The 27,552-nt window shown below is 40.3% G+C and overlaps 1 pseudogene; it reads left to right on the top strand.

The window, feature by feature from the left end:
• Nucleotides 1-11,144: 11,144 nt before the first annotated feature.
• LOC130038358 (60S ribosomal protein L22-like 1) lies at nt 11,145-21,621 on the top strand (annotated as a pseudogene).
• Nucleotides 21,622-27,552: the final 5,931 nt, after the last annotated feature.

The following is a 27,552-nucleotide window of genomic DNA, read 5'->3' as shown; positions in this document are numbered from 1 at the left end:
TCCCATTTTGTTGCTTTATATTCCCCAGATGAATGCAATCTTTCTGTGTCTATCCCGCTCTTTCTGACTCATTTCGCTTAGCATGATACTTTCCATGTAGTCGTCTTTAAATCTCATTACGTGACCAGCCCATCTGATTTTTGACACCTTGGCAAACGAGACAGCTACCCTGATTCTTGATCGTCGACGGAGGTCGGAACTCCGGATTCTTTCTCTCATTTGAGTGAAACGTGATATTCCAAACATAGCTCTTTCAATTCCTCTTTGGGAGACCCGAATAGCATTCTCATCCTGTTTGCGTAGGGCCCAGGTCTCTGAGGCATATGTTAATGCAGGAAGAACAGTGGAATCAAAGAGGTGTGCCCGGAGCTGGAGGTTCTTCGTCCTCTTAGCTATTTCTTCAACGCTCTTGAAGGCGTTCCAAGCTGGTCTCTTCCTCCTGCGTAGCTCGGGTGCCAGGTCATTTGCCATGTTGACTTCTCGACCTAGGTACACATAGCTGTTGCATCCGGAGATATTCGTTCCATTGAGAGCGAATGGGGCATCAGGAACGAGGCTGTTTCTCATAAACATTGTCTTTGTAAGATTCAGCTGTAGTCCAACCTTTCCACACTCATGGTCAAAGTCAGCCAGCATTTGTGCCGCTTGGCTGATATTTGGTGTTATTAAAACAATGTCATCAGCACAGCAAAGCAGAGGTGGTATAGTTGCCAACCATCTATCTTCACTCCCATTCCTTCCCATTCCAGTCATCGCATGATGTTCTCGAGGGTGGCACTGAAGAGTTTCGGTGAAATGGTATCACCCTGCTGAACCCCTCTCTTGACATCAATGATTACTTCTTTGTAGAATGGTGAGATCCTGGTAGTGAATCCGCAATACAGCTCACGGAGGATCTTGATGTATTGGGCTTGAATGCCCTGATTGGCTAGGGCTTCAATGACCGCTTCTGTCTCAAAAGAATCAAAGGCCTTCTTTAAATCAGTGAATGTTAGACAGAGCGGCATTTTGAACTCCCGAGAAACCTCAATGAGCTTGGTTATCATGTGGATATGGTCGATGGTGCTGAATCCTTTGCAGAACCAGGCTTGCTCGCATGGTTGTCCTTCATCTAGTGTTCTGCCAATCCTTTTTAGGATGACTTGAGTGAACAACTTGTAGATGACAGACAATAGGCAGATTGGGCGATAGTTGCCAATGTCATGGATGTCTCCCTTCTTGAACAGTAGTACGGTCCTGCTGGTTTTCCATTGGGATGGAACCTTGCATTCAGACAGGTAGCGTGTTAAGAGCCGAGCCAGTGTATTGATAAGTACTGACGGCAGGTTCTTCAGGTGTTCAGGTCTGACCTTGTCTGGGCCGGATGCTGTTCGTTTCTTTACTGATGAAATGGCATGTCGGATTTTGGAAGGGAGAACGTTCGTAATGACATATCCATCCTGTGGAATTTGGTATGTCGGCAAGTGGACATGGCTATCGAAGAGATTTGAGTAGAAGTCATGGATAATCTTCTCTATTGCCATTCTGGAGGATGTGCTGGATCCATCAGGATGTCGGAGGGCAGTCATCTTGGTCTTGTAGTTGGCGAAGGATAGGCGGGCGTTACAAATACTTTTCCCGGCTTCTGCCGCATCTACCAGCACTTCTGCTCTTCTCTCTTTGAGGTCTTCCTTGATAGCATCTCTGCACTGCTTTGCAAGCTCGGACGTTAGCTTGCGGTTGCCTGAGGCATACGCCAAACCACGCTGGTGAATAAGCTCAAGAGTTTTCGAAGACAGGCGTTTTTTTGTGGCTACCTCTTTCTTGGCGTTCCTCGCACAATCATGGAGGTGCTGAACCAGTCGATCGTATTCCTCATCAATGTTGTCAACAATGGCATCTTCCCATGTTGCCGCAATAGTGCCAAAGAGCTCCCAGTTGGTGGTCGTTCTGGGAGTTCTCTTTTTAAACGTTGGGCATGGGAGTCTCCTGGTGGACGATTCCACAACGAAATAGATCACATCATATTCAATCGACGGTTTTGCCTGACCGATGTCGCTGTTGTCCCAAAATTCCGAATGGGATCGGACCACCGTCTCCTTTGTGCAAATCTAAAGATTAAAACATAAAAACCATTTACTTTACTGCTGAGCTACATCCGTAGCCCCTCTTTTATTTCTTAAAGTTGCAAAGGAGTCTTCAGTAACCTCACTTAGAATTTTAGTTAAACATGGTCCCATAGAAGTTAATAGAAGAGATATAGAAATAGGATATGGGTTATAATTAGGATCTTGTCTCTAGACTGGAGCGATAGCACAGCGGATAGGGCATTTGCCTTACATGCAGCCAACGTGGCCGACCCGAGTTCGATTCTTCCGCCCCTCTCAGAGAGCCTGGCAAGCTACCGAGAGTATCTCGCCCACACGGCAGAGCCTGGCAAGCTCCCTGTAACATCTTCGATATGCCAACCACAGTGACAAGTCTCACAATGTTACTGGGCCCTCTCAAGCAAATCAATCAACAACAGGAGGACCATGACCGTGACTTGTCTCTGTATTACTAAATGATAAGAAGCAGTACTGTATAGTTTGTATAGTGTGTTCCTTTGTGTGTTTGAAAAAAGATAGGTACACATCTCTGTATACTGATGTCAGAAAATCCCGAAGGAGGTATAGGTTGTGGTTGGCCATTGTCAGACTTCTAGAAATTTTAGCATTGAAAGAGACTCGCCTTAAAATTATGCCCTATCTTAGTACTTGATATTTTATTTTTATTACTGTGTGTATACATATGTATGCATATACACATATGCATAGACAATTTTTGCTAATAAAAATTTAGGTAAAGTATCTTATATTTTACCTAAGTTTTTATAGGTAAAATAAAATAATAAAAATTAAAATAATACACTTCAGTGTTTAAAATGTGAATTTTATGCATTCTGTGCTATAATAATTATTATGAGATATAAAAATATCTGTAGGAGAAATATTAAGGCAGCTAAATAAATTTGCTAGCTTTGTTGAAGAAGGAAGCTTCTGTAGAAAAATCATTCCCATTGCTCTATTATCTGAAATGCCCAGATTTTCGGACAGAGCCAGTTACAGAGGAAGCCATCACGAACGAATGAAGTGAGTTGTGATATCAGCCCCATGGTAGCTTTTATTTCTCTCCTGACTCCCTTATATTTTGCTGTCAAACTTTAGAGAAGAAATGAGTTCTTCATGCTGGTGTTTTGTCATTTATGCTGTCTTACTTATTACGCTTTAAAAATCTGTTCATGAAAACAGGTGTGTATAATTTGAAAGTTTATATCCTCCTAATGCATTTCAGTAAATATAAAAATATTTATAGTGATTGGTGTTTAAAATATCTTACAGTCTATCAACATGAGAGAAACTCAGACTTCATAAAACATCTGGGTCTGATTCCGAATGCACTAAAACTTCTGTAAAGGCTGATTTAGTCTGAGTCAATGATATACTGCTAGGGAACAGATCTGAATTACAATTAATTGTCATATAAACTCTTTGAGACCCTTTGAGTTAAATGTAAGACTCACTTTCTTATTGAGGGAAGACTGCCTAATCAAAGGAATCAGCACATAAGAAAAGTTTTGAGTCATACTTAGGTGATGTTGACCTGGTCTGATTTTGAAATGTTTGATTTTTTCACATGGATGCACAGTTTCACCACAGAATTGTAACAGATTTTATGAGTTTTGATTACAAAGATGAGTGGTGTGTCCTACGTTCGTTGTGGTACTTATTACAATGACTAGGATGTGGAACAATCCAAGTGTCCAATACAGATTAATGGACAAAGAAGCTGTGACATGTACACACAACAGAATACTGTAGCACTATAGCACTGTCTTCAAATTGTTCATCAATTTGCTCTAGAGGGCACCAATAACGTCTCACAACAAACTGTGAGACTTGTTGTTACTGTTTTTGGCATATCGAATACGTCATGGGTAGCTTGCCAGGCTTTGCCATGCAGGCGAGATACTCTTGGTAGCTTGCTGGGATCTCTGGCAGGGGCACAGGAATTGAACTCGGATCAGCCATGTGCAAGGCAAATGCTCTACCCACTGTGCTGTTGCTCCAGCCCAACAGAATACTATGCAGCAAAAAGAAAAGATGCATTCAGCAGCTGCTATCGTGGTAAGTGAAATAAGTCAGAGGGAGAAGTATAAATACCATATGATTGCACTCATTTATAGTATATCGAAAAAAAAACAAAGGAATAGTCCACAGCAAATGATAATAAACCTATTGCTTTAATTACAGAAACGAGAATACAAAGCAGGTAGGGAAATGGTGGAGGAGGGGTGGTGAGGTATACTGTTTTGATTTGTTTGGTTTGGTTTTTTGGGTCACACCTGGTGATGCACAGTGGTTACTCCTGGCTCTGCACTCAGGAATAACTCCTGGCGGTAGCTCAGGGGACCATAAGGGATGCTGGGAATCGAACCCAGGTTGGCCGCGTACAAGGCAAACACCCTACCCGCTGTGCTATCACTCCAGCCCCCAGGGGAAGAGATAGAATGGAAGTTACTTAAGGACATTTGTAGATGGTTTTGGGCAACATTATTTGTGGTGGGGTGTAACTGTCTACACCGAAAACCTAAGTGTTAACACTACTGTAAACACGAACTATACACTGCAGTAAATTTTTTAAAATTTTTTGATTAAATGCAATCATTATGACTTAATGATAATTGCTTTTAAATTTTTTCATGACTTTTAATTTTTTTCTGCATGGTTAGGACATTTGCCTTACAGGGAGAAGATCCCAGTTCAATCCTCAGCACCTTATAGAGTCACCCAAAACTGCCAGTTAGTGACCTTTGAGCATAGAGCCAGGAGCAAACCCTGAGCACCACCAGGTGTGGCCAAAAAAAAAGGAGTAAAAAATAAATAAATAAAATTTGTATCACCATTACTTTAAATTCATTTATTTATTAACCATTTTGGTGCAAGACTAGGATACCCGAAATGTTTGTGAATGTATATTAAAATTTAATAGTCCAAATTGATGTGCATCATTTATTTGTGATAATTTAATGTACCTTTTACTCATCTAAAAAAAGTCAACACATCAGTTACTATTGATTCATACATTATAGTTGAAATATTACACTTGAGAAAACTTGCTAGAGTGGTGTGAAGTACAGATTTTCAAAATTTAATCTTCTGTGTCTGAAGATTGTCCACAGCTGCCATGGGCTTCACTATCTGATGTATCATCCTCAGCGACACTCATTAGAATGTGTTTACCACGTTACTATACCACAGTGCATCATCAACACATCCATTTCTGTGCATTGGAAATTCTTGTCATTTTCAAGGTTTTGGCAACAGTTTCATATGATATAAGGCCCCAAGTCTTAATTATCCACATGCGTAACAGTTCCAAGGAAAGTGTTTATTATTTCCAGCAGGCATTGATTGGTGATCATCTCATTGCAGAAATGACAAAAGTGTTCTTATTTGGGAAGGGGATTTTTGCCAAACTTTGTCTCCTAACAGCCTCACTGGCGGCAGCATTTCATTGTAACTTCAGATGTGATGTTGCCTGGGTCCTACAGTGCCAGAGATATCTGGGCTGCACCCTGTGATGCTTGAAGACCTCCAGGGCTGCATCTTATAATGCTTGGGGTTGGTTGTGTGTGCATGGGGGAAGTGGTGCCAGGAATCAAACCCAGGTTGGGTGCAAGCTTGTGCCCTAAGTACTCTACTATCTCCCATCTCCATAAGTGGTCTTTAAATGATTTTGTCTATGCATCAGCTCAGTGGATGAAAGACAGATATTAGGCCACCAGGAATCACTATTGTCTTTTTTTCATTATTTATTTATTTATTTATATTAGTGAAACACCATGAGGTACAGTTGTAGACCTACAAACTTTCATGCTTGGGTTTCAGTTACACAATGATCAAGTATCCATCCTTCCACCAGTGCCCATTCTCCACCACCAATGAACCCAGTAGCCCTCCCACCCCTCCCATTCGCCCCCGCCCCACATCTGTGACAGGGTATTCCCTTTTTCTCTCTCTTTCCTTTAGGGTGTTGTGATTTGCAATAGAGGTATTGAGTGGCCATCGTGTTTGGTCTAATCTTCTGTCTACTTTCAGCACGCATCTCGCATCTCAAGCGAATCCTCCAAACTTCCTTTACTTGGTGTTTCCTTCTCTATCTGAGCTACCTTTTCCCCCAGCATGTGCAGTGCTGCCAGCTTCCAAGCCATGGAGAAGACCTTCTGGTACTTATCTCAACTATTCTTGAGTGTTCATCTCCCATTCTGTTACTTTATATTCCCCAGAGGAGTGCAGTCTTTGTATGTCTGTCCCTCTCTTTCTGACTCATTTCACTTAGCATGATACTTTCCATGTAGAATCACTTGTTTGCAAATTTCATGACTTCATCATTTCTAGAAACTACATAGTATTACACTGTGTAGATGTACCTTGATGTGTCTTATTTTCATGAACAATTTACTTCACTTTGCTTAGTTTAGTCATGTGACTTACTCATGGTAGTTTTGCCTGCCCAGTGGTTCCTCTTGCACCTACATCTTTTAATTGGGTTGAAAGACAGTACTGTTAATACTGCATCACTCTAAACCAATCACATATATCAGCTTGGATAAATACACTGACAATGTGTGCACGCTGAGAATTCGAGACTTGCAGTTCCTAGTGTGCAATAAAGCAAATGCACATTCATATACCACTGGTTTATAGATTGCTGCTCTATTTACCATTTAGGAAGCATGATGAACAGAATTATACTATTTGATGGTTATGCAATAAAGGCCATAAACCAATATGAACTCTAAAACAGGGTGCAACACTTAGGCAGTGACATTATTGATCACTACTATACAGCAGTATTTTCATCAAAAAGCCTATCTGTGACCTGGTTATCACCTTGCTCTTATTTTTACTTTACTTAAATTCTAGGGAGGAGTTGACAGGCAGATGCTTAAAATATCTGAAGCAGTTTTTTTTGCAATATTTACAATTGGCTTTATCTCCAAATTTTATTCTATAAAAGCACTGACTTGCAAGGTTATTCATAGTTGAGTTTTTGACATACAAGTTTCCATCACCCATCCTGCCACCAGTGTCAGCTTCCCTCCACCAGTGTTGCCAGATTCCCTTTCTTACATGTTCCCACCTCACCCCAGTCCCGACCTGCCACTTTGACAGACACCATGTAAGTTTGATTATTAAAATTTGGGTCTTGTGGTTTTAGTATTGAGTCTTTGGATATTTACCTCTATCGTTCCTCAACAACATCGATGAACCTGAGCTTTCTTGACCCCTGCCCCATTGCTCTGCATCTGTCTCTTCTCTGAAATAGCGTTTAATTTTTATTTTTTTGTTGAATCACAGTGAGGTACACAATTACAAAGTTATTCACAATTGGGTTTCAGTCATATAATGTTCCAACATCCGTCCCTTCACCAGTGTGCGTTTTCTACCACAAATGTCCCCAGTTTTCCTCTTCCCCAGCCTCCTTCCTCTGTGGCAGGCACTTTTCTTTTTTTTCTCTCTCTCTATCTCTCTGTCTCTGTCTCTGTCTTTTTCTGTCTGTATCTCTTTCTTTCTCTTTTATTTTGGGCATTATGGCTTTCAATACAGATACTGAAAGGTTATTATGTATATATCTTTATCTACTTTCAGCACTCAGTTCTTGTCCAGAGTGATCATTTCTATCTAGCATTGTCATACTGGTCCCTTCTCTGTCCTAACTGCTCTTTTAAACAAACAATCTGCACCTTTGGCTCCCTCTTGCACCTACCTTCAGGGCTACAAGTCATCACTTTACAGCATCTCTCTCTGTTTGCTTGATCTTGTGAAGTGGTCGTACTTGGTTTATCCACAGTGACTATCATACTCTGCCTTGTATTTCAGGTACATTTCAGAGATATTTTCCAAAGCAGATAAAAATTCCTGGTCTTTGTCTATGGAGACAGCTCAGGAATCAGAAACATAAGCCTTGCATATACCAGACAAGAGTTTGATCCCCAGCACCACATGCCCTACCCCCATCAACACCAGTTGTAGCTCTGGTAACCTTAAGCAGTGCTAGAGAACTACAGTAACAAAAAGAAAACCAAGTAAAACCCCAATAAACATTTTCTATTTTGGTTTAGTTCACCTTGTACTATTTAGCTTGAGAAGAACTTGTCCAATGAGTTGGATTCTAACAGAAGCTAGTTTTACCCTGGCCCCAAGAGTTTGGTAGAATTGGTCAATTCTCTACTTCCATCTGATGTCTGGTTCACAATGAACTCCAAATAGATCTGAATGACTAACTGTGAGTGACTTGGGAAAACTTATGTGTCTTGAATGAGTAAATCTTGGCTGTTGGGTGTTTGATGTTCTTTTTTTACAGCTTATCTCTCTCTTCAGTGTCTTGGTCAATCAATAAGTGTGGGGAGCTGCATGCTCATGCAGGGTCCTTAAGTGGGCCTAGTTCTGGGAGCTGCCTCATTCAGAGTGCCAAGTGTACTTGGCATAGCTCTCTGTCCCACCACCTCTAATACACGGAGTAGTCATAATGTCACTAACTCAAGCCTACAGAGAAGTTAATACTTCATCATCCTCAGTTTGCAAGAAAAATTAATGAGAAATGGATGCATTGTGAGTTTGTGACATATGCAGGAAATAACACCTTGGTAAATCATGAAAAGTACACGGGAAGGGTCAGAGTGTTCTTCAGTATACTTTGTTATTATTTCTACCTTGTTCTTATTTCCCGTTACTGATCTAAGTAGCATTTTTTTTTCATTATATTATGCATCCTATGTTTGTTATGATCAAAGAAATGTATGATCTTGGGAATATGTTTTTTGCAATTACAATGGATGATTTTACCTGTCAAATTCCTTATAGAGATGTATAAGAGGCTGTCTGAAATAAAGATCAATGCTGCTGTTCCACAGGAACTCAGCCCTCTAAACCACTTGTATGTAGTTTCTTTTGTCCTCTCCTTGCCTCTCAACCTGTTTGACTGTCGGCAAGTCCAGCAAATCAAGATACTTTCACATTAAGACAAAATTTTGGATATTTACCTCTATCGTTCCTCAACAACATCGATAAACCTGAGCCTTTTTGACCCCTGCCCCATTGCTCTGCATCTATCTCTTCACTGAAATAGAGTTTAATTTTTATTTTTTTGTTGAATCACAGTGAGGTACACAATTACAAAGTTATTCACAATTGGGTTTCAGTCATATAATGTTCCAACATCTGTCCCTTCACCAGTGTGCATTTTCTACCACTAATGTCCCCAGTTTTCCTCTTCCCCAACCTCCTTCCTCTGTGGCAGGAACTTTTCTTCTCTCTCTCTCTCTCTCTCTCTCTCTCTCTCTCTCTCTCTCTCTCTCTCGTTCTCTGTCTCTGTCTTTTTCTGTCTGTATCTCTTTCTTTCTCTTTTATTTTGGGCATTCACGGTCACAGTCACGGTCCTCCCATTGTTCATCGATTTGCTTGAGCAGGCCCAGTAACGTCTCCATCATGAGACTTGTTTTAACTGTGTTTGGCATATTGAATACGTCACGGGTAGCTTGCCAGGCTCTGCCGTGCGGGCGAGATACTCTCAGTAGCTTGCCAGGCTCTCTGAGCGGGGTGAAGGAATCAAACTCGGGTTGGTCATGTTGGCTGCATGCAAGGCAAATGCCCTACCGCTGTGCTATCGCTCCAGCCCTGTTTTGGGCATTATGGGTTTTAATACATATACTGAAAGGTTATTATGTATATATCTTTACCTACTTTCAGCACTCAATTTGTTCAGAGTGATAATTTCTATCTAGCATTGTCATACTGGTCCCTTCTCTGTCCTAACTGCCCTTTAAAACAAACAATCTGCACCTTTGGCTCCCTCTTGCACCTACCTTCAGGGCTACAAGTCATCACTTTACAGCATCTCTCTCTGTTTGCTTGGTCTTGTGAAGTGGTCACTTAATCACTTAGTCACATAATCCCCGTTATTCATCGATTTACTCGAGTGGGTGCCAGTAACATCTCCATTCATCCCGGTTGCGTGCTAGCGTAGCCCAATGGTATCTGTTCGTTCTAGGAACATGCAGAGCCTCAAACCGATCATTCAGGGTCTTGACGAAGAAGTCTGACCATCTTGTAGGTGGGCGTCCACGTGATCTTTTGATGTCCCGTGGAATCCATTCAGTAATGGCTCTAGTCCAGCGGTTGTCTGTAAACCTCATTACGTGTCCAGCCCATCTGATTTTTGATGTCTTGGCAAATGAGATAGGGTCCCTGATTCTTGAGCGTTGACGAAGATCAGAACTCCGGATTCTATCTCTCATTTGAGTGAATTGTGATATTCCAAGCATAGCTCTTTCGATTCCTCTTTGAGAGCCCCGAATAGCGTTCTCATCCTGTTTTCATAGGGTCCAGGTCTCTGAGGCATATGTTAATGCAGGAAGAACAGTGGAATCAAAGAGATGTGCTCGTAGCTGGAGGTTCTTTGTCCTTTTAGTTATTTCTTCAACGTTCTTGAAGGCATTCCAAGCCGCTCTCTTCCTCCTGCGCAATTCAGGTGCCAGGTCATTCATCATGTTGATTTCTCGACCTAGGTATATATAACTGTTGCATTCGGAGATGGTGTTTCCATTGAGAGCGAATGGAGCATCAGGAACAAGGATGTTTCTCATAAACATTGTCTTCGTAAGATTCAGCTGTAGTCTGACCTTTCCACATTCACGGTCAAAGTCGTTCAGCATTTGTGCCCCTTGGCTGATGTTTGGTGTTATTAGAACGATGTCATCAGCAAAGCGGAGGTGGTGTAGTTGCCGACCATCTATCTTCACTCCCATGCTTTCCCATTTTAGTCGTCGCATGATGTTCTCGAGGGTGGCACTGAAGAGTTTTGGTGAAATGGTATCACCCTGCCGAACCCTGCCGAAGTGGTCATACTTAGTTTATCCACAGTGACTATCATACTCTGCCTTGTATTTCTGGTACATTTCAGAGATATTTTCCAATGTAGATAAATATCCTTGTATTTGTCTATGGAGACACCTCAGGAATCAGAAACATAAGCCTTGCATATACAAGACCAGAGTTTGATCCCCAGCACCACATGCCCTATCCCCATCAACACCAGTTGTAGCTCCGTTTTGGGAGTGCATGGTGAGCATCCAACATGGTGCCAGCAAGAAGCTTAAGAGGACAACCTGGAAGTTTAATTTGGATCTTACGCATCCCGTAGAAGATGAAATCTTTGACTCTGGAAATTTTGAACAGTGTCTACAAAAGAAAGTTAAAGTGAATGGATAAACGGGAAACCTCGGAAATGTTGTTCACATTGAATGCCTGAAGAATAAAACCACCATTGTTTCTGAGAAGCAGTTCTCTAAAAGATACTCAAAATATTTTACCAAGAAATACCTTAAGAAGAACAACCTCAGTGACTGGCTTCGAATAATTGCGCCTGACAAGGAGATTTATGAACTTCACTACTTCCAGATCAGTCAAGATGAAGATGGATCTGAGTCTGAGGATGAGTTTCTGTTTTTTTTTTGTGCTTGGGTTTCGATTATACAATGATCAGATACTCATCCCTCCACCAGTGCCCATTTTCCACCACCATGGATAATATCCCCCCACCCAATACCCTCATCCCCCCTGCCTCTGTGGCAGGGCAATCCCCTGTGTTCTCTCTCTCCTTTTGGGTGTTGTGGTCTGCAAAAGAGGCATTGAGTGGCAAACATGTTCAGTCCATAGTCTACTTTCGACATGCATCTCCCCTCCTGGGAGGATCCTCCAAACATCCTTTATTTGGTGCTCCCTTCTCTATCTGAACTGCCCTTTCCTCTAGGATACCCGGCTGGCCTCTAAGTTATGGAGTAATCCTCCTGGTGCTGATCTCAGCTATTCTTGGGTATTAATCTCATATTTTGTTACTTTATATTCCCCAGATGAATGCAGTCTTTCTATGTCTATCCCTCTCTTTCTGACTCATTTTGCTTAGCATGATACTTTCCATATTGTACCACTTGTATGTAAATTTCATGACTTCATCTTTTCTAACAGCTACATAGTACTCCATTGTGTAGATGTACCAAAGTTTCTTTAACCAGTCATCTGTTCTTGGGCATTCAGGTTTCTTCCAGTTTCTGGCTATTGTAAAGAGTGCTGCAATGAACAAACAAGTGCAGATGTCACTTCGACTATACATTTTTACCTCTCTGGGATATATTCCCAGGAGTGGTATTGCTGGGTCAAATGGGAGCTCAATTTCTAATTTTTTGAGAATCGTCCATACTGTTTTCCAGAAGGGCTGAACCAGTCGACATTCCCACCAACAGTGAAGGAGTGTCCCTTTCTCGCCACATCCACGCCAGCATTGGTTGCTTTTGCTCTTTTGAATGTGGGCCAGTCTCTGAGGTGTGAGATGGTATCTCATTGTGGTTTTGATCTGCATCTCCCTGATGATTAATGATGTAGAGCATTTTCTCATGTGCTTTTTTGCCATTCGGATTTCTTCTTTGAGAAAGTTTCTGTTCATTTCATTGCCCCATTTTTGGATGGGGTTGGATGTTTTCTTCTTGTGGAGTTTAACCAGTATTTTGTACATCCTGGATATCAACCCCTTGTCAGATGTGTATTCGGTAAATATCCTTTCCCATTCTGTAGACTGTCTTTGTATTTTGGTCACTGTTTCTTTTGAGGTGCAGAAGCTTCTTAGTTTAAGATAGTCCCATTTATCTATCTCTGTTTTCACTTGCTCGGCCAGTGGCGTGGCATCTTTGAAGATACCATTAGCTTCAATGTCATGGATGGTTTTGCCAACTTTATCTTCAATGTACCTTATGGTTTCTGGTCTGATGTTGAGGTCTTTAATCCATTTTGATCTTACTTTTGTACATGGTGTTAGGCAGAGTTCTGAGCCTATTTTTTTGCATGTAGCCGTCCAGTGATGCCAACACAATTTATTAAAGAGGCTTTCCTTACTCCACTTCACATTACTTGCACCTTTATCAAAGATTAGATGAGCATATGATTGAGGGGAGATGTCAGTGTATTCAACCCTGTTCCATTGGTCTGCAGTTCTGCCTTTGTTCCAGTACCATGCTGTTTTAATTATTACTGCTTTGTAGTACAGTTTGAAGTTCGGGAAGTTGATTCCTCCCATTTTCTTTTTCCCAAGAATTGCTTTAGCTATTCGTGGGGGCTTATTGTTCCATATAAATTTCAGGAGTGTTTGCTCCATTTCTTTGAAGAATGTCATGGGTATCCTTATAGGGATTGCATTGAATTTATACAATGCTTTCGGTAGTATTGCCATTTTGACAATGTTAAGTCTCCCGACCCATGAGCAAGGGATATCTTTCCATTTCCTCATGTCCTCTTTTATTTCCTGAAGTAGCGTTTTGTAGCTTTCTTTGTACAGGTCCTTTACTTCCTTAGTTAAGCTGATTCCTAGGTACTTGATTTTCTGGGGCACAATTGTGAACGGGATTGTTTTTTTTTCATGTTGCTTTCTTCTCTCTCACTGTTTTTGTATAGGAAAGCCATGGACTTTTGGGTATTGATTTTATAACCTGCAAATTTACTATACGAGTCTATTGTTTCTAGGAGTTTTTTCGTGGAGGTTATTGGGTTCTCTAAGTAGAGTATCATATCATCTGCGAATAGTGAGAGCTTGATTTCTTCCTTTCCTACCTGAATGCCCTTAATAACTTTTTCTTGCCTAATCGCTATTGCAAGTACTTCCAGTACTATATTGAACAGCAGTGGAGATAGTGGGCATCCCTGTCTCGTCCCTGATCTTAGAGGGAAGTCTCTCAGTTTTTCCCCATTGAGGATGATGCTTGCTGTAGGCTTGTGGTAGATGGCTTTAATTATGTTGACGAAGGTCCCTTCTATACCCATTTTGGCTAGGGTTTTCATCATAAAGGAGTGTTGGATCTTGTCAAATGCTTTCTCTGCATCTATTGATATAATCATATGCTTTTTATCTTTTCTTTTGTTGATATGATGGATTGTGTTGATTGATTTTCGAATGTTAAACCATCCTTGCATCCCTGGGATGAATCCTACTTGGTCATGGTGTATGATCTTTTTGATGAGTAGTTGGATTCTATTTGCTAGTAGTTTGTTGAGGATCTTTGCATCTGTGTTCATCAGGGATATCGGTCTGTAATTCTCTTTCTTTGTGGTATCTCTGTCTGCTTTTGGTATCAGTTTCATATTTGCTTCGTAGAAACTGTTCGGAAGTGTTTTTGATATTTCAATTTCGTGGAAAAGCTTAAAGAGCATTGGGAATAAGTCCTCTTTAAATATTTGGAAGAATTCACTAGTGAATCCATCCGGACCAGGACTTTTGTGCTTGGGGAGACTTTTTATTACCATTTCAATTTCCTTGATGGTGATAGGTCTGTTCAGGTATTCCAGGTCTTCTTGGTTCAGCCTTGGGAGTCTGTAAGAATGTAGGAATTTATCCATTTCCTCGAGGTTTTGATGTTCCGTGGCATAAAGCTTCTCAAAGTACTCCCTGAGGATCCTCTGAATTTCTGTAGTTTCTGTTGTAATGACCCCCTTTTCATTTCTGATTCGGTTTATTAGGGTTTTCTCTCTCCCTTTCTTTGTGAGTTTTGCTAGAGGCTTATCGATCTTGTTAATTTTCTCAAAGAACCAGCTTTTGGTTTCATTGATCTTTCGGATTGTTTTTTGGGTTTCCATCTCGTTAATCTCTGCTCTGAGTTTTATTATTTCCTTTCTCCTGTTCGGTTGTGCTCCTTTTTTTGGTCCTTCTCCAAGCTCTTAAGCTGTGAGGTTAGGTTACTTATGTGTGCTCGCTCCTCCTTCCTGAGGAATGCTTGTAGAGCTATAAACTTTCCTCTTAATACAGCTTTTGCTGTGTCCCATAAGTTTTGGTAACTCGTGTTCTCATTTTCATTCGTTTCTAGGAATCTTTTGATTTCCTCTTTGATTTCCTGTCTAATCCACTCGTTGTTCAATAGTGCACTGTTTAATTTCCAGGTGTTTGATTTAGTTTTCTGGTTTTGTGTGTGATTTACTTCTAATTTCAGCGCATTATGGTCTGAGAAGATTGTCGATACAATCTCTACCTTCTTAATTTTATGGAGGCATGTTTTGTGGCTCAGCATGTGTTCTATCTTGGAGAATGTTCCATGTTCGCTTGAGAAGAATGTGTATTCAGCTTTTTGTGGATGAAGTGTCCTGTATATATCTACTAAGTCCCTTTCTTCCATTGTTTCCCTCAAATGAAGTATGTCCTTGCTAAGCTTGAGTCTGGTTGATCTATCAAGAGGTGACAAAGCAGTGTTGAAGTCTCCCACTAGTATTGTGTTGCTATTGATGTCTTTTTCCAAATCTATGAGTAGTTGTTTTAAGTACTTTGCTGGTCTCTCATTAGGTGCATATACATTTATTATTGTAAGTTCTTCCTGTTGTACAGTTCCTTTGATCAATAAGAAATGGTCTTCACTGTCTCTTATGACCTTCCTCACTCTGAAATCGATGTGGTCTGATATAAGGATGGCTACCGCAGCTTTTTTATGGGAGCTGTTTGCTGTAGGATTGTTTTCCAGCCTTTGACTCTGAGTCTGTGTTTGCTTTGACTATTGAGATGCGTTTCTTGCAGGCAGCAGAATGTTGGGTTCAATTTTCTAATCCATCCTGCCACTCTATGTCTTTTAATTGGTGCGTTTAGCCCATTGACATTGAGAGAGATTATTGTTATGGGATTTTGTCCCATTGTTCTGTTGAAATTTGGTGTATTTGAGGGGCCTTTCTTGCCTTAAAGTAGCCCATTTAGTTGTTCTTGTAACCATGGTTTTGAGTCTATGAAGTTCCTGAGCTGTTGTTTGTCTGTGAAACTGTGTGTTGTTCCTTCTATTATGAATGAGAGTCTTGCTGGGAAAAGTATTTTTGGGGAGGCATTTATTTCATTGAGTTTTTTCACTATGTCCCACCACTGTTTTCGGGCCATGAGGGTTTCATCAGAAAAATCAGCTGTGAATTTTAAGGATGCTCCTTTGTAAGAGATTTCTTTCTTCGATCTTGCTGCTTTCAGAATTTTGTCTCTGTCTAAGGTTTTGGTCATTTTGATCAGAATGTGTCTTGGGGTATTTTTATTCGGATTTCTTCTAGCTGGTACCCTTCAGGCCTCCTGAATGTGGTCACAAGTTTTCTTCAGCTCTGGAAACGTTGTAGCAATGATGTCTTTGACAGTTTCTTCTTCATCAAGGTTTTCTTCCTGTACCTCTGGGACTCCAATAATTCTTATGTTACCCCTCTTGGCTTCATCACGATCTTCTCTTGCCAATTGTTCACGAATTGTGAGTCTCTTTTCCATTTTCTGCTCTTTTCTGGAGAGTCTCTGAACTTCATCTTTGAGCTCACTGATTCTGTTCTCAGCAGCTCTTACTCTGCTGTTGAGGCCTTCCACTGAGCTTTTCAATTCGCTTACGAGATTTTTCAGGTCTGACATTTCTGATTGCATTTTCCTCATTTCTGCCTTCAAATCCTCTTGTCTTCTATTGGCATTGCTTTCCATTGTTTCTTTTAATTCCCTAAGCATCCTAAGTAGCTCCCTTCTGAATTCCTTGTCAGAGATGTTGTCTAACACTACAGTACTGTTGGTGTCATCTGGGCTAGATTCTTCAATTTGAAAGTTTGGTGGGCTTTTGCGTTGCTTTACCACTTTGAGAGGTGTGGTTTAGTCCTTCACGTTCACTGTTTCTATTCTGCTTGATATGCAGTGTGAGTTAAGATAGGCTTATGAGTTATTGGCTACTGTGTTTCTAGTGGCTGAGCTAAACTAGAGAAGTTTCCATCTAAGAAGGTAGCTTATGGTTCCTATGGCATACGTAGTTGGAAAATATTTCGCGGCCGTATTAGCGGCCGCGGCTCCAGAAAGAGTCCCTGGCACTGGGCGAGGAGTTGGGAACGTCTCCTGCTTGGAATGAGGAGCCGTTCAGCTTTGTTGCCCAGAGCTGGGCCTCTGTGCCCGTCCCGCGCAGATCAAGGGAGAAAAACGGCTTTCTAGGAGCTGGATCTAGCTGCGCATGCCCAGAGAGGGTCCCAGGCCCTTGGGGCGGGCTGTACCTGTTTGGAATTGGAGCTGTTCAGCTTTGTTGCCCAGAGCTGGGCCTCCGTGCCCGTCCCGTGTGGATCAGGGGAGAAAACCGGCTTTCTAGGAGCTGGATCTAGCTGCGCATGCCCAGAGAGGGTCCCAGGCCCTTGGGGGCGGGCTGTACCTGTTTGGAATTGGAGCCGTTCCGCTTTGTTGCCCAGAGCTGGACCTCCGTCTACTTTCTGTTTTTTAAACTGAAGCAATACAAGACAAAGAAGTACCTAGAAATGGACTTGTGGTTTGTTGGCAAATAAAAGATATTCTTGAAATTTAAAAAAGACTTGTGCACATTTCGCTTCATTATATTCTGAAGTACAATCAGAACATTCCTTCAAAAGTTTACTTTCCTTTTTCACCTACTCTATTTGAACTCTGATTTTTTGTTCTGCCCCACCCCTTCCCATGATAAACAGGTCCCCTTGATAGCTTCTCTAAATGTCCTCCAACTTGAACCTTCTTTTCTATTCTTTGTATCAGGATTTAGCATCACTCATTAATTCAGATAACTTCAGTAATTATTTTGGGGCCTATTCTCCCCTTTCAAGAGATAATGATTGAATTAGTTAACACACAGTGCTTATTGTATGCTACTTATTTCCTAAGGGTTTTATATTTCTTAAATTATTTAATTCTCCCAACTCCATAAAGTGCTATTATCTTTTCATATTATAGATGATAAAACTGCAGCAATAAACAGTAAGAAAAGTTTTCCAGGTTTTTGGACCTGTACTACTTACAATTCATTTTGTATTGCAATTAACCACATATGTAAGTGAACACAAAATAAATGAATCATAGCAAAGTGATAGCCATGTTAAAATACAGATTCTAAAAATCCATCCCTTGATATTCTGATGCAATATGCTTGGCATTTGACAATCAGTATTTCTAACAAAATACTGTTTCTGATACAGATGGCCCATGAGCTATGCTTTGAGAAACGTTGGTCTACAGCTTTCTGGATCAGTTTATGAAAACACAAATCTTCTCATTTCATACTCTGACCGAAATAATTCCAATTACTTTCTTTGTCTTTTCAGGTAAGTTAAAATCCCTTGCTATAGCACACAAAAAACCTCCACAGAGTCACTTTATCCTAAGTCTCTTTTCCCAATACAAGAATTTTTATATTTGCTTAGCTGCTAATTAATATATGTATTCACCCAACCCCCATCAACAGTTTTACTACTCAGGTTTGACATTATATGAAATAAAGAGATACAATTCCAATCATAGAGTACCTACTCTAAATAAATTTTGTGCAGGTTAATTTCAATAGCTCATGTTCAAAATATAATGAAAATTGTGGGGAAAGAGCACTTAGTTTGCCTGAGATTCAAAGAAAGCATCACTGAGAAGTAATAGTACCTGCTCATTATAAATATAGTTTAGTGCAGGTTAATTTTAATACTCATGTTCAAGACATAATGAAAGCTGTGGAGAAAGAGCACTTAGTCTGCCTCAGATTCAAAGAAAGCATCACTAAGAAATAATGAGACTTCACTCATAATGGAGTGTATTTCATGGTCCCATGCACGTTTTGGGGGTTATTGTCAGATTTCCATGAGAAATGTCATTGGAACTTTTATCGGGATTTTATTGAATCTGTATGTTGCTATGGGCACAGTAGATATTTTAATAATATCCTTTCATTTGGGCTGAAGCGATAGCACAGTGGGTAGGGCATTTGCCTTGCACGTGGCCGACCTGGGTTTGATTCCTCTGCCCCTCTCGGAGAGCCTGGCAAGCTACTGAGAGTATCCCACCCGCACGGCAAAGCTGGCAAGCTATTCGTGACATATTCAATATGCCAAAAAACAGTAACAAGTTTCACAATTTGTTGTGAGATGTTACTGGTGCCTGCTCGAGCAAATTGATGAACAAAACGGGAGGACAGTGCTACAGTGTTGCAGTGCTATCCTTTCATTTAATCCATATATTTGAGTCTTTTGAAAAAAAAGAAATATTTGGAATAGAAAAAAAATGAAAAAAGTAAGGTGGAGTTTATGCCCAATTCAATCAGCTAATCAGTGGCGGAATAAATACCAGTATTCCTACATAAAAAAGAAATATACATATATATATAAACAAACAAAAAAATTTAGACACTGTGAAGAACAAAGATGTTTAGAAGAGAGTTTAAGATATCCATTGTTCCAACACCTGTACCAGCACTAGTGTCTACATCTCCGCACCCATTTTCCCAGATTCCCTTACAACCCCAACCTATCTCCTCGACATACACATTTTTAAGTTTAATTATTGTGGTTTGGTTTCCATGGTTACAATTGTGGTTTTATGTATGTATATGTATGAATAAATAAAACTTTATGATATTTTAATTTTTGTTTCTTGGGTCACAGTCAGTGGTGCTCAGAGCTTATTCCTAGCTTTGGGCCCAGGGATCACTCCTGATGTTGCTTGGGGGACCATATGGAGTACTAGCGATTGAATCTGGGTCAGCCACATATAAGGCATGTGCCCAATCTATTGTACTATCACTTCTGTCTCTCAGATAGCTTTCTAGTCAGATATAATCTTGTTTTGTATTGGGATTTAAGGTCAGTAAATAGGAAAAAGGAAAAATAGTAGTCATTTTTTTTGTTGTTGTTTGGTGTCTTTGCTGAAGTGTTGCAATCACAGGAACAGTGTCTTCTATGAGTTTTTAACTCAGTGTACACTATAGGTACTCAAGAACCATTCTTTCAATGCATTTGATTCATTGCTATAGCAGGGAATAAAACTGTATATTTATTCACTACATGAAGGTTGACACTATCAAAGAGCCAACTTGACTGTATGTTTGACTGTATGTAAGTGATACACTCTATGTGTGTACACTTTATGCTCAGGCTGTAGTTCCTGCTGTTGGACTTGAGTTGTTTTTTTCATGTTCTGCCCTAAAGTGAATTTTGATATTTGCTAGTTATAGGGAAAGTGAACGAACCTATCTTCCTTCCTTCCTTCCTTCCTTCCTTCCTTCCTTCCTTCCTCCCTCCCTCCCTCCCTCCCTCCCTCCCTCCCTCCCTCCCTTCCTTCCTTCCTTCCTTCCTTCCTTCCTTCCTCGCTTCCCTAGCAGTGCTCAGGACTTACTCCAGGCTCTGCACTAAGGAATTAATGTTTTCAGTGCTGGGGTCCCCATATGGGATGACAGGTATAGAATAAAGGTGCACTGTGTGGAATGCAAGAGACTTGGCTTCTATACTGTTGCTCCAGCCCTGTGAACCAATTACGTAGGATTATATGCATCCTTGAGTTATTCCCATGCTAAGGTAGCAACCCAATTGGAATTGTTCCAAACTTATGGTAAATAATTTGGGTTTGGGTATGTCAAAACCCAGGACTTTATCATGGGCTCAAAGTCATTTTCACAGCTTGATGAGGACTTTAAAGATTTTCAAGATTACAATGGAGGCACCTAAATGAATTGCAGTCATTTTTGTGCAAAGCATTAACTTTAGTTGTCTTTACACCTGGAGCTTATCAAGCTCATCTATGTTCTAAAATTCCAGCAAATATAGTGAACAGTGAAAATGACTTGGCTATTAATTGTTCATATACTAGGTAATGATGCAATGCTTTTCTTTCAAGTTTCCAAGAATAATTTTCATTTATTTGCACACAACTAAAGATGACATGATTTTGAACTCAAATTGGTACCTAAATAAAAGCTTGTATTTGACCAGCATTTATAACCACCATCTGGAAATGGTGAAGTGAGTAATTTGCAAAGCTGTGTTTACTCTGAATAAATTTGAAAAATCCTATTTCAGTCCAATATATACCTAATAATAAAACATTGGATTCTACAGGCTGTTAGAGATAGTTATTATATATTAGCCAACCCAAAACTATGTCTTCAGTAGAGTTAGATGAAAAAAATAGCATGCTGTGGGATGTGAGAAGACTGCCTTTGAGGAGAGGATTTATCTGAGCTCGTTACCTATCATTCCAGTTACCCATCACTGAAGAATTCCCTAAACTTTCATATGCATTAATTGAATTCCTCTAATATCCAGAGAGTAGGCTGCCTCTTACATTTTTTACATACAAAAAAAGTTTTATATGCTTTTTTTCCCTCATGTTTTTCCCACAGTGACCCATTAAAGTTATCTTCTTTAATTTCCATCTAATAAATGAAGAGACTAAAACCCAGAGGAGATCAGATGATGTTACTTTACTAGTGAGTAGAAGACAAGTACTTTATTTATTTATTTATTTATTTTTGATTTTTGGGTCACACCCGTCTATGCACACGGGTTACTCCTGGCTCTGCACTCAGGAATTACTCCTGGAAGTGCTCAGGGGACCATATGGGATGCTGGGAATTGAACCCGGGTCAGCCGCGTGCAGGGCAAACACCCTACCCACTGTGCTATCGTTCCAGCCCCAGAAGATAAGTACTTTAATTCCTCTCCCTGTCTCTCCAATTTTCCTGGTATTTTTTTTTATTTTTCCCTTCACAGACATAGTAACAGAAACCAAACTGTGGGAGAATGAGGTGAAGAGATTTAGAGATGAAGGTGGAAAAGTGGGTATAATTGATATGTATGCTTGCTTTTCTGAAGTACGGTGCTCAAACTAGTGCATGTCTGGATTCCCTGTTGAAGAGAAATGCTCTCTCTGAGAATTTCCTCAAGAGACTAGTCATTTCTTGGAGTGGTTCCTGAGTTCTTCTGTTACCTACCTATAGAAATATACCCAAGCCTCCAACACTCAGTCTGGAAATGTAAGTCTTTGGAGGTAAAAGAGTTGTCAGCCTGTTCTTTCTGCATTTTGCCTTTTTTGCTATTGGACTTCAGAGTTAATCTATAACCTTTGGGATATTCTAGTAGAGAAATTTCCTGTGAACTAGATTCTGTCCATCATAACTCCAGAACTCAGTTGAGTCTTACGGAATGACTCTAAGAAATAATCTCTTAACTTAATATGTGCACAGGAGCTGATGTTGTGGGCCTGGGGAGGTTGAGAAGTCTCCATTCTCAGTATCTGGAGATTCCTAAGAGCTGAGACTTTACATCGAATCCCTCTTTATTGAATCTAACCTTAGGTGCTTGCCACGCAAACACCAAATACTTACTAGAAACAAAAAGGTTGATGTAAAAATAATAATAACAACAACAACAACCCAAAAGACAGGTTTATTTCTGGTGCTATCAACCTATGAATATAGTGTGACATTTTGTCTTCAAACCATCTTACTCCCAGATCGGGGCTAGGGGCTAAATACAGTAGGGAAAGTAAGTTACATCATGTGTCAGGGGAAGAGAGGTGACCCTGACATCAGATAGTCATCAGATAGTCTAGTTGGCATAGGTGGCATCAGTAGTTTCTTTCACTTCCCAGAGGATAGTAGTCTGTTCCACATGAAATTTCCTGATAACATGGTGAGACAACAATCTACCTCCTCTAAAGGGATAATAATGTTGCTTAATCTCTCCAGAGGGCCTGATGCTTACTTTTTACCCTTCATGTGTTACAGAACCATGTTTTGTATTAAGTACAAAATGCATGGGGGGATTCTTTGGTATTGAGGGACAGGGAAAAGACCAAGGAGGAATAAGATGTTCTTAGAAATACATATACAAGGTAGTCTCTGATGTTTCCTGTCTTATAGTACCACTTGAAAATTTTGGCTGAAGTTTAGGCTTTTTCCAGCATCAAACAGGACAATAGCCTGACATACATAAATCAGAAATTCTTACTGGAGTTTGAATATATGGACGGAGATTCTGACTCTGGAAATAGTTTCTGGTACTCAGCACTCATTGAAAGCTGTCTCTTAATCACTAACTTAATCACTTAACTTCCCGTTAGTCGTCGATTTGCTCGAGCGGGCGCCAGTAACGTCTCCATTTGTCCCTGTCGCATGCTAGTGTAGCCCAATGGCATCTGTTCGCTCCGGGAACATGGTAAAGGTAAAGGTAAAGGCCCTCCCGTTGATCGTCGATTTGCTCGAGCGGGCCCAGTAACGTCTCCATTGGAGACTTTGTTGTTACTGTGTCTGGCATATCGAATACTCTCGGTAGCTTGCCGGGCTCTCCAAGAGGGGCGGAGGAATCGAACTCGGGTCGGCCATGTTGGCCGCGTGTAAGGCAAACGCCCTACCCGCTGTGCTGAAGAGCCTCAAACCGATTGTTCATGATCTTGACAAAGAAGTCTGACCATCTGGTAGGTGGGCAGCCACGCGGTCTTTTGACATCCCGTGGAATCCAGTCGGTAACAGCTCTAGTCCAGCGATCGTCTTTAAATCTCATTACGTGACCAGCCCATCTGATTTTTGACACCTTGGCAAACGAGACAGCGTCCCTGATTCTTGATCGTCGACGGGTGTCAGAACTCCAGATTCTTTCTCTCATTTGAGTGAAATGTGATATTCCAAGCATAGCTCTTTCTATTCTTCTTTGGGAGACCTGAATAGCGTTCTCATCTTGTTTGCATAGGGCCCAGGTCTCTGAGGCATATGTTAATGCAGGAAGAACAGTGGAATCAAAGAGATGTGCCCGGAGCCGGAGGTTCTTCGTCCTCTTAGCTATTTCTTCGACGTTCTTGAAGGCGTTCCAAGCCGCTCTCTTCCTCCTGCGCAGCTCGGGTGCCAGGTCATTTGTCATGTCAAAGCTGTCTCTAGAGAACTATAAAGATTTAGCGGCACATTTATGGGAAACCGGAGCCCAGAACTTGTACCAATGGGAGACTTTGACATATGGAAGGAGGTGATATTCTATAGGGAAAAAAAGGATCTGGGTTTGAGAGTCAATCAGGCACGGGTCAGATTAAGCTCACTCTCATCATATAGTGTGTGGCATGAGGAAACTAATATCTCTGAGCTTCAGCTTCCTTATCTGTAACATGAGGAGAGTAGTTACATTTCAAGGGATTATTGTGAAATTAAGTGCATTCTAAACTCACTGTCTGATACATTATAAGCATTTAACAAATGACAGTCATTTGAATTATTGCCATGACATAGTAAACTCTCTTTTAGTTCCTCACTAGTTCTACAATTCTAGTGTTCTGGAATTTAGTTTTTGATTTCAAGGTCTGGATGAAGTACCATTGTCTTTCTTTTGTAAAACTAATATTTATTATGATTCTATGATTTATGATACTGCTACTGATTGTTTCTTGTACACATGATTCCAATACAACACTCATCACCATTGTTTCTACCTTTCTCACCTAAGGATGCCCAGGACTCCTCAATTTGAACCCCCCAACCAACTCAATTGTACGATCAGTTCTGCTTTGGCCCTTTGTTGCTGCCTTGCTGTGTATCTTTAAGCCCCCCTATATGACAGAGATCATTTTGTATCTATTCATTTCTTTCTGAATGACTTCACTCATCATGATTCCTCTAGTTTCATCCATGTTGATGCAAATTGCATGATTCTGTTCTTTCTTAGAGATGGCTAGTATTCCATTGTGTATATACACCACAAATTCCTTATTTATTCATATGTAGTTGGGCATTTGGTTATATTTATATTTAGTGTGGCAATGAACATAGGTGTGCATACATGCTTTTAATGTACCATTTCCTGCAGTTACTTGTAGCAGAAAATTTTCCTGACATTATTACCGGTTTTCTTACCTATATCCTCTACATAAATGTCATCCATGGAGACAGGAAATAAGATAAAAATATTATACACTGGTAAAGGGATGGGTATTAGAACATTGTATGATTGAAATCCAAGCACAAACAGCTTTATAACTGTGTATCTCATGGTGATTCGATAAAAAGGTTAAAACAATATTATATATGTATATCTATTTATATATACATATATACATACATATGGATATACATATATATGGAGAGGCTTGAGAATTAGCACTTGGAAACTGTTTGTATATTTATTTAATATACCAATCAATTACATCACCCTTTTATTACTATTTGGCTTCACCATTTTCAGTGCCTACTTGGCAACATCTGCTAGTCTTTGATAATCTCCCCAGGAAGGCCTATAGGAGCATAAAGCTTCACTCAAGAGAATATGAGATTTACTCCAATTTACTTAGTCAATAACTGTTAATTGGGCCTTACTGGGAAAACCAGTCTCCACTGTGTGCAATGTTTTGATTTCCACTGTACTTCCTAGGAAAAGATTTTAAAACTTGAATACTTCTTTTGCAGGAGATATAGTACACTGTATGTACTTGGCATATTACATTACTTGGATATCCTTCCTTTTACCAAACTTCACTTGGGCTCCCTTATTCTGATTAAGTATGTGCATCGTATGGTGTCCAGTCATCTCCATTTCTTTGTTTTTGATGAGGATAAAATGGGCTCCTTTGCTTGAAGAAGGAGGGTGGTAGATATAGGTCATCTCTCTGTGGAGCAATACCACTGACCATGAGAGGCCACCACCGAAATTGATGTTACTTTGTCTCTTCTCCACTGACATAAATTACCATTGCCAGAAGTATCTATGTGAGTCATATCTTTCATATCCTTTTTTTTTTTTTTGCTTTTTGGGTCACACTGACAATGCACAGGGTTTACATCATATCATTTTTAATCTAAATCCACAGTTAGTAGGCCTGAGCTATTGCTCCTGGTAGCATACATTGCTGTACTGTTTGCTATCTTCCTACCACAGTTGTTCTTCCTTAACGATAATAACAAGTGTAACTTGCTTGATTTTTCAAGCACCATTTTTCAACATCTATTAAGTGAAATCCCATGAAAGGATAAAAATATAATTCGATCTCTCCACTACTGTAAAAGACCCACAGTTTAGTTGGAAATGCATAGACGGGTAAGTAATAATTATCAATCTGTTACCTACCCACTTTGTGTAAGAGACATTATCTGAACCAATTTTCCTCATTCCATTCAACATAGAATTACGTATATCTTGTTTTTATTGAAACCATCCTAGTTTATTCTGACTTTTTCAGAAAAATGATAAATGGCATCCACCTTATTTATTCTCAAATGTATCTTGATTTGAACAATACATTATATATATGATCAGCTTAACTAAGCCATGTTGGCTCTGAAATATGCTGTGACAGAAATAACCACTGTTCTCTGGGAATCCTGATAATGGAGCAATTCAATCTTTGGAGATTTATGAAGCAAGAGGGGAATGATTGAGATGAATTTAAATTGGACTATATAAAACTTTGGAAACAAGAGCTAGTGGTTATTGAAATGTTTTCAGTTTCCATTGTCATAAGTGTCTCTACATGCATGCCCAAAGCCAGTTTTGATGAGAAACATAGCAGTATACATCTAAAGGTAAAGGTAAAGGTAAAGGCCCTCCCGTTGATCATTGATTTGCTCGAGCGGGCCCAGTAACGTCTCCATTGGAGACTTTGTTGTTACTGTGTTTGGCATATCGAATACGTGACGGGGAGCTTGCCAGGCTCTGCTGTGCGGGCGAGATACTCTCGGTAGCTTGCTGGGCTCATCCGAGAGGGGCGGAGGAATCGAACTCGGGTCGGCCATGTTGGCTGCGTGCAAGGCAAACGCCCTACCGCTGTGCTATCGCTCCATCGATGAATCGATGATACATCTAAGAACAAAGAAATTTCTTTGCAAAACATGAATTATGACATTTACTGACCACTTATTATACAACAGTCATTATCTGAAACATCATTTGTATAATTTCACCAAATCACTTTAAATTATGATTCAAGCACTATATCAAATGTCATTTGAATAATTTCATCAAATAATTTTACACTTAAGAGGTAATTTCTAGATTATCATTCCCTTTCTACAGGAGAGGAGCTAAAGCTAAGAGAGGTTAACTGACTTCTTTAGAGTCATATAGATAGGAAGTGGTAAATTCAGAAATATTTCATTCTTACTTCAGAGTACACATTTTATGTTTTGTGTGAGCATAAAATTGATATATAGCATTGTATAAGTTTCACATGTTCAGCATAGGTATACTGCACAATGATTGGGTACTTTCATATATTGCAGTATTATTTCCACAATAACATTTAGTAGCCTCTGTAGCACTGTAGCACTGTCCTCCTGTTGTTCATTGATTTGCTCGAGCGGGCATTGTGAGATTTGTTTATTGAATATGCCACGGGGATCTTGCCAGGCTCTGCAGTTCGGGGGGGAATACTCTTGGTCGCTTGCCAGCCTCTCCAAGAGGGGAGGAGTAATTGAAAGTGGGTCGGCCTGAGTCGGCCACATGCAAGGCAAACACCCTACCCTCTGTACTATCACTCCAGCCCAGTAGCCTCTTTATCACCTGAAATAATTATTATGGGTCTCTTTTAGCTGGTACCCTTCTGGCTCCTTGGATCTGGATGTCTGCATTCTTTAACTCTGGGAACTTTTCAGCAAAGATTTCTTTCAACTGTGGATTTTTCATTGGGGTTGCCTCCCTCTCCTTCGGGTACTCTGATGATTCTAATGTTGCTCCTCTTGGAGTCATTCCCTAGTTCTCTGAT

This window comes from Sorex fumeus, unplaced genomic scaffold (assembly GCF_029834395.1).
Source record: "Sorex fumeus unplaced genomic scaffold, SorFum_2.1 ptg000075l, whole genome shotgun sequence".
Taxonomy (NCBI): Eukaryota; Metazoa; Chordata; class Mammalia; order Eulipotyphla; family Soricidae; genus Sorex; species Sorex fumeus.
This window is presented reverse-complemented; position numbering and strand designations above follow the sequence as displayed.